At 42.7% G+C, this 12,812-nt stretch overlaps 1 protein-coding gene across 7 annotated transcripts in view; it reads left to right on the plus strand.

Annotated features, from left to right (window-relative positions):
* The first annotated feature begins 7,669 nt into the window (after positions 1-7,669).
* Positions 7,670-12,812, plus strand: part of Clnk (cytokine dependent hematopoietic cell linker) — a 178,126-nt gene continuing 172,983 nt past the window's right edge. For all 7 annotated transcript variants that reach the window (XM_028758263.1, XM_028758264.1, XM_028758265.1 and 4 more), the window contains exon 1: positions 7,670-7,806. The gene's annotated coding sequence lies outside the window, so the exon portion shown is untranslated. The remainder of the gene's footprint in view (positions 7,807-12,812) is intronic.

Consider the following 12,812-nt stretch of genomic DNA (forward strand, 5'->3'; position numbering starts at 1 on the left):
AGCTGTGCGTCTCTGTATAAATCACCATATACTGCAAAATAAGCTTCGCTGATGAAGGTTTAGAGATAAGAATGTAGGGGACACTTTAATACTTTACCAAGTTATCAGAATAACAGTATTGGGTTCTCCCCTAGGGCTTATGACTTACTCACTCACAGGTTCTTTTGGCTCAAATAACAAAAGCAGACATAAGTAGAGCAGCTTGAAATCTAATAAGAAAGAAGTCAGTCATTTCCATAACATCTGTACCACTGGTATGCCAGTAGCCAAATCTTGCCAAGCCAGTCATGACTGTAGCTCACAGGAATCACAACTGGGGAAGACTATCAAAGATTTTTTCCCCAATAGTATAACTAGAAGTGTTCAGTGTTGTGAAAGCTAACATACATGCATGATGCTTATAGATCAGTACCAGCTTAATTTCTCCATGCCCTGACTCAAGCATGCGGTCTTTAGCAATAGGGATTTACCATCAAGTTCAAGACCATAACCAAGAGCAAGAGCAATAACCTGTAATGCATGGGGGCAGGGGTATTATGGGACTTTACTGATCAATTCCAACTTAGAAAGTGTTAGCCATACCTGGCACTGGGCCTTTCCTAAGATTATTTTCATTTCATTGTTAGAGCCTGCACATATGCGTGAGAACCACATGAGTCCAGGTGTCCACAGAGGCCAGAAGCATCAGATCCCATGAAACTGAACTTACAGACAGATGTAAACCAATATGTGGCTGCTGGGAACTGAACTTAGGTCGTCTGAAAAACTATCCGCAGGTATTCTTCCCTGCTAAGCCATCTCTTCATCCCCAGCCTCTTGGCTTTTTGGCTTAAATGTCCACACTCATTTTACAATGGCTGCAGTGACATGTACAGAAAAGATCGCTAGCTAGGGAGCAATGTTCCTACAGCTTCTTAAGAGACCCCAGAATTAGAAAGTGTTTACCTAACATGGGATCCATGTAAAACACTGGAGACATCGGATCCGATCTCAGCCCATCTGCTGACTAGAATTCAGTGCTGGTGCTTCACTTCACAGTGCCTTTGTTTCCTCCGTTCAAAGACCAAAAAAGTCAGGGCTGGGACAAGTGTTCTGAAGGTTAGAAATGAGAGACCATCCTTGCTCAGTGTTCCACCAACTCCAGTGTCCAGATGAGATTCTTTAATGAATGTCTTTGAGTCTCAAAAATTATACTAAGGGTGGGGTTGTGCTATAGCCTAAAATTCTTGCGTAGGCAAGAGCTTGAAAATGTTCATACCAGCTACTAATGTCCCTGACCACCTTAAAGACAGGAAAGTACCTTTGATTTCCTTCTCCTTTATGCACACACACACACACACACACACACACACACACACACACACAGAGAGAGAGAGAGAGAGAGAGAGAGAGAGAGAGAGAGAGAGAGAGACTGAAGGAAAGAGATGGACAGTCTTGTTTCTCCATAACACTGCAGATCTAGGTCCATCATGGGTATTCATCTTAGCCTCCTTCCTCTCCTTCTCTATTCTGAGTCTGTCTCCATCCCACCCACAGCCTGTTCACCATGAGTGCTCACCCTGAGAGCCCATCATGGGATTCCTCAATTCCTCAGCAATATTCCGTGCTAGTTTTCTTTTTCTTAATCCAACTCTTCCTTCAAGACCTGAATTCAGCCAATGTGAGGACAGATGGTGTGGGGCCCTTTGCCCTGCCAATTTAGCAATCTTGGCAAGAACTGGGTCCTTGTGTGCAGGGGGGAGTGATTTTGCTTGCATAGTTTAAAAATACTACAGTGTTTTTAACCTCAGGGAAAAATGTTTGGCAAACAACCCATAGCAGATTTTTTTTTCTTGTGGATGATGTCACATCCCCAGCCAGATTTGTCTAAACAAGGCTCTGCTCAAGAAAAATGGCTAGCTCTGGGTATCGTTACCATGTAGCATTAAGAGGCATGCCAAGAAGAGGTTTGGGTTAAGATGCTTGGGACTGGCCTCTGTCTTAACTCTTCTCCAGTTCACTGTGAGGTCATTTACCTCGATAGAGCTCTGTAGTCTCGTGAATGAAAAACAACAAGTTTTAAGCCATAATCAGTTCAGTTCAGCAACTGCTGAGTGGTTTATTGTAATGGCATCTGGGATGGTAAGTAAGACAGCCACCAGCCAGGATTTTGTAATCAGTCATGCTTAAACTCAAAGGTTGAGGACATCTCCTGGTGTTCCCTTTGCTCAGCAATCTCTTCTTTCTGGGTTAATCCCCAGTTGGCTCCTTTTCTGCACCAAGATCTCATTTGGTTCACATGTTTCCTCCCCACTGATTCAAGCTCAAGTCATCATAGGTAAATCCCCCAGTGTCCATGTCCTGACCAACCTCTTGTTTTATCCTGTTTCATTCTGTCATGGCACTGTGCTATGTCTATTTTGTGTTTATGTGCCACTGGCATTTCTCAAGGTTAAGCCATGGCCTGTTCCCATGCTATGTAGCAGGACAGAAGTGTCTATAGCCTCTAGTCTTCACAATGGGCATCATGGAGGTAAATGACTCAATCACTCATCCAGGGAGGACTTGCAGCATTTGAATCTGCTTCTTCAAATGTGTGGCAAAAATTACAGCGGTGTCAGCCTAGACATACTGTTTTATTATAGCATGTATCTATGTGAAGTGCCAGGAGCAACTATTGACTCAACTGAACTGTTGACACTTAACCCATGAGACCTTTCTAGAGAAGCTTGCTGTAAATTCAGTAGTGGACTTGTGAACATGGTGTGAGGCAAAGATTTTAGGGAAGTCCTCTGTCTACTCCTGCAGATCACCTCTTCCCCTGGCAGCTCCAAAGGACTTAAACATGGGTGTAATACAGCCATTCTAGAAAACACATGTCAGAAATTATGTTGTGCTCTGGACTGCCCCTCACAGGGCCTGCAAGCTCTTGCAATGAGCACTCATATTCCATGTATGGATTCTTCCTTTCAGTGGGATGCCTGACCAGGGCAGCTGAGATAGCAACTGGAAACAGGTTAAGGTGCATAAGGATACACAGTGTCCTCCAAGAGATCAGGCTCATCAAATTTGAGCTTTTCTCCTAGTAACTACTTAACCTTCATAAAAAGTATCCAGTGGTGTCTCAGAACCAGCTAAAGTTGAGCATGTCTGAAATCCAGCAGAAGAGAACACTTAAGCTTAAGTTCAAACCCAAATGCTCCGTTTGGAAGACACTATTGTGATGTGAAGAAGAGCACACAGTTAATTGTGGTGGGCTGAGGGTTCATAATGTGTGTCCTGGGACCACAGGCTAGATGATAACAGGAGAACACAATTAGAGAAAGCTGAGTCCCTCTCTGACTTGCGCCCAGTGTCCAGCTGCCTGAGGCACCAGTAATGAGCAGATGCTAAACTGTAATAAATCAGGAAAGCTAGTGCTAATTAACCCAGGTTCCACACAGGATTTCTCTTGCAAATTTTTAAAGAGGATTTTGATCCACTGAGGAGACAGTACTCAGAAAAAGACAAGCTCTTCCAATAAACACCACACTTCTTCCCCGACAATGTCAAAAATTGACTCATGTTTGTGGGGTATGAGTGCATGTAAGCTGCACGGTGTATGTGCAGCCCTTGACAGCAGCCCAAGACCAGCTGTCTGACAGGAGCCTGGACTTGGCAAGCAGCACCAGCTGCAAGCAGGAAACTGAATACCAAGAGCTGTCAGAGTGTTTACTCAGAACTCTCTATTTCTTTTAACACTTAAACTCTTCTTATTCCAAGAAGAAGAGGAGGAAGAAGAAGGAGAAGAAGAAGAAGAACGAGGAGGAGAAGGAGGAGGAGGAGGAGGAGGAGGAGGAGGAGGAGGAGGAGGAGGAGGAGGAGGAGGGGAAGAAAAGGAAGGGGAAGGGGAAGGGGAAGGGGAAGGGGAAGGAGAATTGAAAAAATTAAAAATAGAACTAAGTTTGCATCTGTCTAGAGTACTTACTCACTGGAGATCTATTTCTAAAAATGCAGGAACCAGGAAGACATTCTACATCACAGCTTTGGACTTATTCCTCCTTCTTGGAAGTCTATAAAAATTTAAAACATTAAAAATAATTTTTACGTATACATTAAGTTGCAAATTTTAATGGACACTGAACTCATAATAAAAGTTGGAGGGGGTCAAAAGCTGCCCTCTTTGGTTGGGCTCTCGGTGGTTGGCGCACTTGGGTAGCTACATTTGAAAGTGAGTTTATAGTTTACTGCCTCATGATGCTAAGTTCAGAACCTGTCTTAAGAAACAAAAAAGAGGAGAGAAAGGTAAGCCTGGTAACTCGCCCGAATTCATTCAATGGGAGGTGAGGGGCTGGGCAGAATTTAGGCTAAGCCAATGTAACTCCACAGCTACCCAGCCTTGCACTTGAGCCTCCCACCAGGCTGAAAGGGAGCCTTTTCTCTCCAAATCCCTGGATTTATGGTCCTATTTGTTAAAGGGCACCGTGGTCTGAGAGAATTATCAAGAAAGAGAAATTGCAACAAACTCCCTCCATCATGCAACAGCACAGAGCCATCCTCCCCCATCCCCATCCCACGTGTAGCTCTGCTGTACCACGCAACTTCTCTCCACATATGTAGCCTATTGTTTGTCTATCAGTGAGTTGACTGGTAGTCCCCATCTTTTCATGACTTCAAGAGCCCCAGGGCGAAGGAAAGTTACAGATGTTCAGTGTAAGCCAGCCACAGACCCGGACTCCTCACAACCCCTCTTCAGCCACTACAGCCATACCTCCAACTGCACGTTCTCACTCCCAGGCTTCTTGTGGAAAACAAAAGGATTATACTCCTGTCAAAGCCAAGCATCCCCTCAGCAATACAGCTGAATACTCAGAACCTGAGTGTTCAAACCCAGACTCCAGTGAATTTTCCTGAACTAACCTCTGATGACTCAAGACTCATGGACCTAATAGACCAGGCAGGTGGAGAGGGATCATGGAGGTCAAGAGGCAAAAAAAAAAAAAAATTGCAGCAATGAGCATAAAATCAACAACAACTACTTGAAAGATCCAGGGGTATTGTCAAGGTGTGAAGTGTGAGAGAGAGCAGCCAAGAGAAAATGTGGGCTGCAGTCCTCAGCTGAGTGAGTGTTGCCTTGTTCTAGCTGTTCCCAGGCCACCATCGTCCTGTCCCTTCTGCATTCCTGTAGCTTGTTGCTTCGTAGGTTCCTTGGGTGAGGTTGACTACCCTCCTGGCATGCAGATATACAACTCTTAGGCTTTAGACGTTTTCCCACACCATCCCTCCTTCCCTGTCTTCCTTCCTTTTCCCTCTCTTCCTCCCTTTGTTCCTCCCTTCTTCCTTCCCTTCACTTCCTCCTTCCAGCCTTCATTTCCATTATCAGCCTCATTTGGTCTAGCAAATCCTTACCCATCAAGGAGACCTCGGCTTTCATTATCACCTCCCCAAAGGAAGTATTCTCTGAACCCAGAGTGGGGAATAACTACTTGTTGTACACATGTGAGAACCTCTGTTATCCTATCTCAGAAGATCTACCATGTATACTATTTCTCATTTAATACCTCTCTAGCCAACTAGTCCCATGAAACAGCAATATTTGTTTGTTTGTTTTGCCTTTGAACCTCTACATCTGTCCCACTGCCTGGCAAGTAGTAGGCAGAGGGAGCCAAACGTCAATGAACAAATGATTGTCGGATTAGGCCCAGCTCACTGCATTGAATGAAGTCAATAGTTCTATGTTAGTGAACTTTGTTCGTTTTTGACTCCTCTGAAATGTAAGCTGTTAGAGATAAAGAACATGTGCTAAATCCAATTGTGCTTCAGCATCTAGTAGCATGTTTGGCAGATAATAATCGTTCTCTGCTTTTTGAGACAGAATTTCATGCAGCCCAGGTTGGCTCAAACCCACATTGTTAAAAAAAAAAAAAAATCTCTTGAACTTCATATCTTGCTTCCTATCTACCCTACAATGGGATGGGAATATAGATCTGATAATAAATATTTAATATATAGTAGATGAATTATTTTTCTATTTTAAAAAAGCAATAAACATCATATATAACCATATTCCCACCAATCTTTAATTCTTCCGTAATGGGTATTTTATGTTGGATTTGGCTTTTCGATGTCCTGAGAACTAACAGTGAACGTGGACCTTTCCATTATAACTTACTTGTCTGCATCTCCCTTTTGAGAAAGTGTCTCCATACTCACTCTGAATGAAACAAACCAGGAGTCTGGCCTTGGCCAATGAGCCCTGAACAAACAGAAGGATAACAGAGACTAAAGAAAGGCCTGTGTGCATGGCTTCCTCCCTCTTGTACTCAAATTTCAACAAAATGAGCCTTGGACAGCCTGCAGAGGGATGAGCGGAAGTGTAGAGGCCCTCTTATGAGTGAAAAATATTCTTTCAAATTTCTTATTTAGTAGTCCTAAGTAAGCCCTAGTATACCAAAATGTGGCTTATATGGACAAAAGGTTTTTACAGAGTTGTAAGTTTAAAATCAGGTCATAGCCCTGACCCAGATTGCCTGGTTCCTTTAAGAAAGAGAAATTTGAACAGATGTATAGAGGATGCTTTGTGAAAAGAAAGACAGCCATCTACAAGCTTAGAAGATGCCAAATACATGTCTCGTCTCCCCCTCAACAGTTCCAGAAGAAATCAAAACTGCTTGATCTTGGACTTCCAGCTTCCAGAACTGGGAGACAATGCATTTCTACTGTTTAAGACACTACTCTCTGTGGGACACTGGTGTATAAAACCTGACATATACATGTCTAGACCAAATCAACAGACTGACTAACCTGACTCACCTGGCAGTAAACCCATGAAACAGACCTTGTATTAAGCCCCAAATGCAATAAACGCTCATTGATAAAGAGAATGAATTGCTTGTATCTCTCTCAGCATCAGTTTTCACAATTGCAAAATGAAAAAGAATATACTTTTCATGTAGTTATTGGCAAATTAAATAGGTTGACACCTAAATCTGCTTAGGGCAATGCTTGGCTCATAATTAACACCCCATAAGAGCTTATTTTAGTGTTCCCTTCATTAAGTCAAAACCAGAGGTATGCTCCCCCCCAAAAAAGAAATAAACTTTCTTGAATTTATTCTAAATAGTATAGGAGTTCATTATAAAATTCAACATCAATAAAATCCATTTAAATAACATTAAATCATCTAGGACCACTACAGTGGGTACTCCAGAGGACAGTTTAAATGGATTAAGGGTAAGGAAGAAACAGATAGGCATATATTGAGTCTGTAATGTGTGCTTCAAATATGCTACATGACTTTGTGCACAGATATGAGAATTACCTATGATCCCATTTTTAATAACAAACACAGCAAGAATAGAAGCCAACTACTTCTCTTCTGAGTCTGAGTGCTTTCTGAATATTCCCTGAGAGGATACATGTGTCTTAGGAGCTTAGGGAGTCATTACAGTCACACTACAGTCCATATGTCCACTAGGCAAAGCTCACTTAGAGTTGCTCAGCAGTTGGCTGTCACGTATTCTGATTCCTGTGAAGGACTGCACACGAATCTGTTTGACGTAAGGTTAGCTTTAACAGCCTCCACACCTTCAAAGCTCATAACTCACAAAGAGGAAGTCTGGCCTGTTACAAGGTCAGACTGCCCAAGTCTGTGGCTGCATTTCTCAGAAAACCAAAACTAACAGGCACATACAAGGCAGTCTCTGCTAAAGGACTCTGCTGAGGGGAGAGAACATGTCAACCCTACCTTACATATTACCCTGAGTTCTCCCGGAGGCGACCATGGACTCCCTTTCCAGGATCTAGCCATTTCAACGCTGAGCCCTTGACTGAACGAAGGCTAAGCAGGTAAACTAAACAGAACAGCTCTGTCTTGGCAAGCGTCTCTTGGTCCACACTGTCACAGTGATCATTAGAAAGAGCTTCACACAGATAAAGAAAAATGGTTGTTTTTTTTAACATGAAAGCCCGGACTTTTTATATACCATCAAATGGGCAAAAGGGAATCCAGTTTCTTCAGCCCAGCTTTGAAGACTCCTTCATTCTGCTAGGAAAGAATTTCAGATGTCTTCCTAGAGAATAATGTAAGATTAAGGCTTTTCAGTATATTTTTCCTGGAGTTTAGACACCTCTATCCCTAAGCCTATGTTGCTAAAATCAAGAGACAAAGTCTGCTGCAGTGTTTTTAACCCCTATTGGAGGATTCCCCCTACAAACTCAGTCTCAGTAGAAAGGAGGCCGTTCAAATGAGAAAAGGAGAAGCGAACTCCTTCAGCCCTGGGGAAATTATAGAGATAGAGTTAGACAGAGATAAAGATAGACAGAGATGGAGATGGAGATAGAGATGGAGATGATGGAGATGGAGACGGAGACAGAGACGGAGACGGAGACGGAGATGGAGACGATGGAGATAGGGATACACACAAGTGTGTGAAGTGTGTGTGTGTGTGTGTGTGTGTGTGTGTGTGTGTAGTTTCTTGGGTAATATGGTTTCCTTTTGGCTTTGATGCAGAAGATATAGGCTTTAGAGTAAGGCAAATGCCTTTCCTTCCCAGAACAGAGGAATCTGAGTTAGATAAAGCAAGGATAAAATGCTTACCCTCCATTGATGCCTGGAGGCAACCCCTCCAGGTTTTTCTCAGAAGGCTGTGACAACGAACTTGAGTGAGGGGCAGAAAAATAAGAATTGTCATCAAAGTGTAGACACTGGCTTAAGAAGAGAAATATGACTAGAATTTATTGATACTTATTGTAAGATTTTTATGAGTGTCGCTCTTGTCTAAACCTTAGCACAGCCCCCATTCCCACGGTGATGGTGTCCTTTGATTTCCAGGGCTCAGGCAAACTACAGGGAATGGTCATTTTGAACCCCAGGAAGACAATGGTAGTTCTGGCTAATTGGAGGCACAGCACAGAAACCTTTAGAAATCCTCCCAGAGGCCTCACATAAAACGTACCCTAGAGAGGTATGAAGGAAAAGTGCATCGATTTAACTCGGGCTCCAGCCAGCCATGCTTCCTGCATTAACTCACTTAACCCTCCCACCGCCTCGAGCCTTAGAGGGAACTTGTTCTCCACTTCACAGATGGGAGCTTATGTGGTCCAAGGAGCATGGCCAAGGTTGTTTACACAGTAATGAATTCAGTAAACAAAATTCAAACCTAAACTGATTTTTACCCAAGTGATTTTTGCAAAAGTGAACAATATGTGTTTACAGCTTTGTAGAATATGTCCTTGAATCCATTCCCAGGAATCCTTTCTGAGCCTAGATGTCTTCATGGTGGTACTACTGCCCCCTCCCCCTCCTGAGAAGACCCTCTCAGATGACTCCATGAACAAGGTCATTATAAAGCCAAGGGCTATCACTTTCCATTCCATCTGGTCAGCTCTGGCCTAAAACTTGGGGGACCCCATTTCTGGTTTGCTTTTATTGACTCCAGTACTGCCTACGAAACTGTAGAATTTGATGTTGACTGAGTGGGTCAGGGGTCAGGGTCCTAACTCTGACACTGACACTCTGACATTTTGACTGAGTATGTTCTTTTAACTTTATTCCTTAATTCTTGCATTCTTAAAAATTGTGTTCTCTCTCTCTCTCTCTCTCTCTCTCTCTCTCTCTCTCTCTCTCTCTCTCTCTTTCACTCACACACACACACACACACACACACACTCTCTCACACACACACACAGGGCAGGGCACACAGACCATGGCATGTGTGAGGACATCAGAAAACAAAAGAGTGTTTTGGTTCTTGTCTTTCAACTTCGTTTGAGGCAGTGTCTTCGTTGTTGCTGCTGTGCTTGCTAGCTGGCCCAGGAGTTTCAGGGGATTCTCTTGTCTCTGATCTTATCTCACCCTACAGGTGCTGGGATTACAGTCTGTCAGTCACTGCTCCAGGCTTTATGTGAGTTCTGGGAATTTGAACAAAGGCCCATATGCCTCCTTCTGTGGCAATCACTTTTAGCCACTGCACCATCTCTTCAGCCTAATTCTTCATCTTTATAATGGAACAACATCAACAAAGACCCAGCTTGATAATTATTTAGTCTTATTAATATCTGTATTAAGTAAAGTTCTGTACATACCTGATACTCAGTACCTCGTCATAATTATTAGGACACATTCAGTAAACATTTTCTTTTTTCTCTGCTACTCCTCTTTCCTGATCTCAAATCAGATCCAACTTCATAAACACTCCACAACTACCATAGAACTATTATGATGTATATTATTATGTATCACTGTGCAAACATTTCGTTTCAATAATTTCATTAGAAAATAGTAATAGACCAAAGTTCTACAGCCTGGTATGGAGCCTTTGTGTATCTGGGTCCTCATTTAATTATCTTAAAATATTAATGAAGTATGAGGGGCAAACATTATATCAGCAAAAGATATTGAAGCTAAAACTCAGAGAATTTCATTTGGTTGAACTGCAGGTAAAGCAAAACACATACGGGCTTTGAGATTCCCCCTCCCCCCCCAAGCTAAGCGTGACTCTAGTATGTGTTAAAATGCCTTTGAGTAAGTGGATTAACCTCTTTGATCTTCATTTACATGCTTCTGGCATTCAGTCATTTTGACACTTGGTTGGTTGCTATGAGGTTGACAGCAAATTTAGCCACTCGGTCTGAAGAAGAAGAAACTAGATACCCAGCGAGTACATTAATAGCAGCCATGTTGTGCCCTGCTCAAGTTCAAAGACAGGACATCAAAATGCGAGCTGGAAGCATTCTGCTCAGGGTCTTTCTACATACATAAAGCAGTCAACATCTACCACATCAACTGCTAAGTTCTACCAAGGGCAGAGTTCTTCTAGATTCACTCAATCATGTCCACCATCCTAGCAAGAGATTAAGGGATTAAGTTACTAAACAGAAAGAAGATGTAGCCCAGGCCGGTTTCCAATTTACAAGATAGCTAAGAATGACTTTGAACATCTGACCTTCTAGCCTCTAGTTAAGTGCTGGGATCACAGGCCGAGCCACACACCCAGTTTTATGTGGTGCTAGGGATCAAACCCTGGAACTCCTGCATACTAGGCAAGTACTCTCCCCACTGACAAAATCCCCAGCCCTGTTCTGGTTAATTTAATCATGTCTTCCAAATACCATCAATTTAGATGGTCATATGAGAGGACCTTATGCATCAGACAATGACCCTGGTCCTTGTAGTTTATTGGGTGCACTTACCTTACTTCAATCAAGAAAACACCAAGGGCCCAGGACATTCCATGTACTGTCCATTTCACATATGTGTCATCAATTACACCTAGGTGAATCCAAGTCATAGTAGCCCATAACTTAACCATCCATTTTTACTGTTTTAGTTAAATACTGACAAAATACAGTTGCATGTATTTATATGGTAAAAGACAGTACCATGATTCACAAATATAATTTGGATGGGTTGGGGAGGTGGCTTAGTTTGTGTTTGCCACACAAGCATGAGAAACAGATCTCCAGCACCCATGTAACAGCTGGAGACATGCCAGATGTGATAGAGCATGTATGCTAGAGAGGCAGAGACAAGAGGATCCTTGGGGATTATTAGCCACTCATCTACTTGAATTCATAAACTCCTGAGTCAGTGAGAGACCTTATCTCAAAAAACAACGTGAAGAGCAATTGAGGCACACACATAAAGTCAGCCTCTAACATCTGCACACATACAATACACACATACACATATACACACACACATCCACACATATATCCACACATACAGACACATACATGCACACACATAAACACATAAATAGATACATACATACATACATACACACATACACACACACACTTATACATGCATAGAGGTAGGGGAAGAACATTTGAAATAAAACAATGTGGAATAATTACCCCTCCCCCCGAGTTCTTGCTTTTTGTGGTAAGGACAAGTAAAGTTGCCTGTGTTAGTGACTGTAAAAGACATAGCACATTATTTATCATAACCATGGTGCTCTGTATACATCTCCAAGGAAAAGACCTTTCTCTCCTCATTTATTGAGGTGGTGTGTACTTATTATCACCTTCTGACAAACTAAACAATGGCTTTTAGAATTCCCAGATACAGCATCTAAGAGCTTGTTCAGAGGCCGAAGGTGCTTACCACCAAATCTGAACAGCTGAGTTCAATCCAAACCCACTCTCAAAAGTAGCAGATATGTACACATATACTTTCACACACGCGCACACACGCACACACACACGTACACACAATCCTTTTTGATCGTTAAAGTACTCTTAGATGTAAGCCACTGTTATTTGCAAAGTACAAATTTTAAATATTATTGCTAATGATCATCAGAATTTTGCTTCCCAAATACCTCAACCCAAGAAATGGTATTCTACTCCGATGTTCTGTGGGCTGAGCTCTGCATAAAGGTGAAATTTCACTACCATTTGCTTGAGATTGGCCTATGGCCTCTGATGAGTTTACTTTCAAATGAGCTCCTAGCCATGGCCGTCTCTGAGAGGGTGAGCTACCATGGCAATTCCAGTGACTGGCATCTCTTCATCAACTCTAAAAGCTTGCTTCTTCCAGAACATTCAGTGCTAACGGAACTCGAGCCAGCACTCTACTCGGGCACTGATGTTTGTCTGGCCACCTGTGATGCTTACATATGCTGAGTTGTAGTTTCAGACCATTAGTGTGCTTCTTCCCAGAAGCTATCCTTACAGGAAACCATGTTACTGTTCAGGGGTCACTAGGTGGGAACAGCATCAAAACTGCCATTGCAAGAGAGGGTTTGCTGAGCCACTGATGGAATGATGCCCTGACCGGCACTGGGAGCCATCTGTCCCAAAAGGATTAGCAGATGCTTAGAGACCACAGGTGTTAGAGGTCCCCCCTC

Source organism: Grammomys surdaster, unplaced genomic scaffold (genome assembly GCF_004785775.1).
Source record: "Grammomys surdaster isolate TR1022 unplaced genomic scaffold, NIH_TR_1.0 126187, whole genome shotgun sequence".
Lineage (NCBI taxonomy): Eukaryota > Metazoa > Chordata > Mammalia > Rodentia > Muridae > Grammomys > Grammomys surdaster.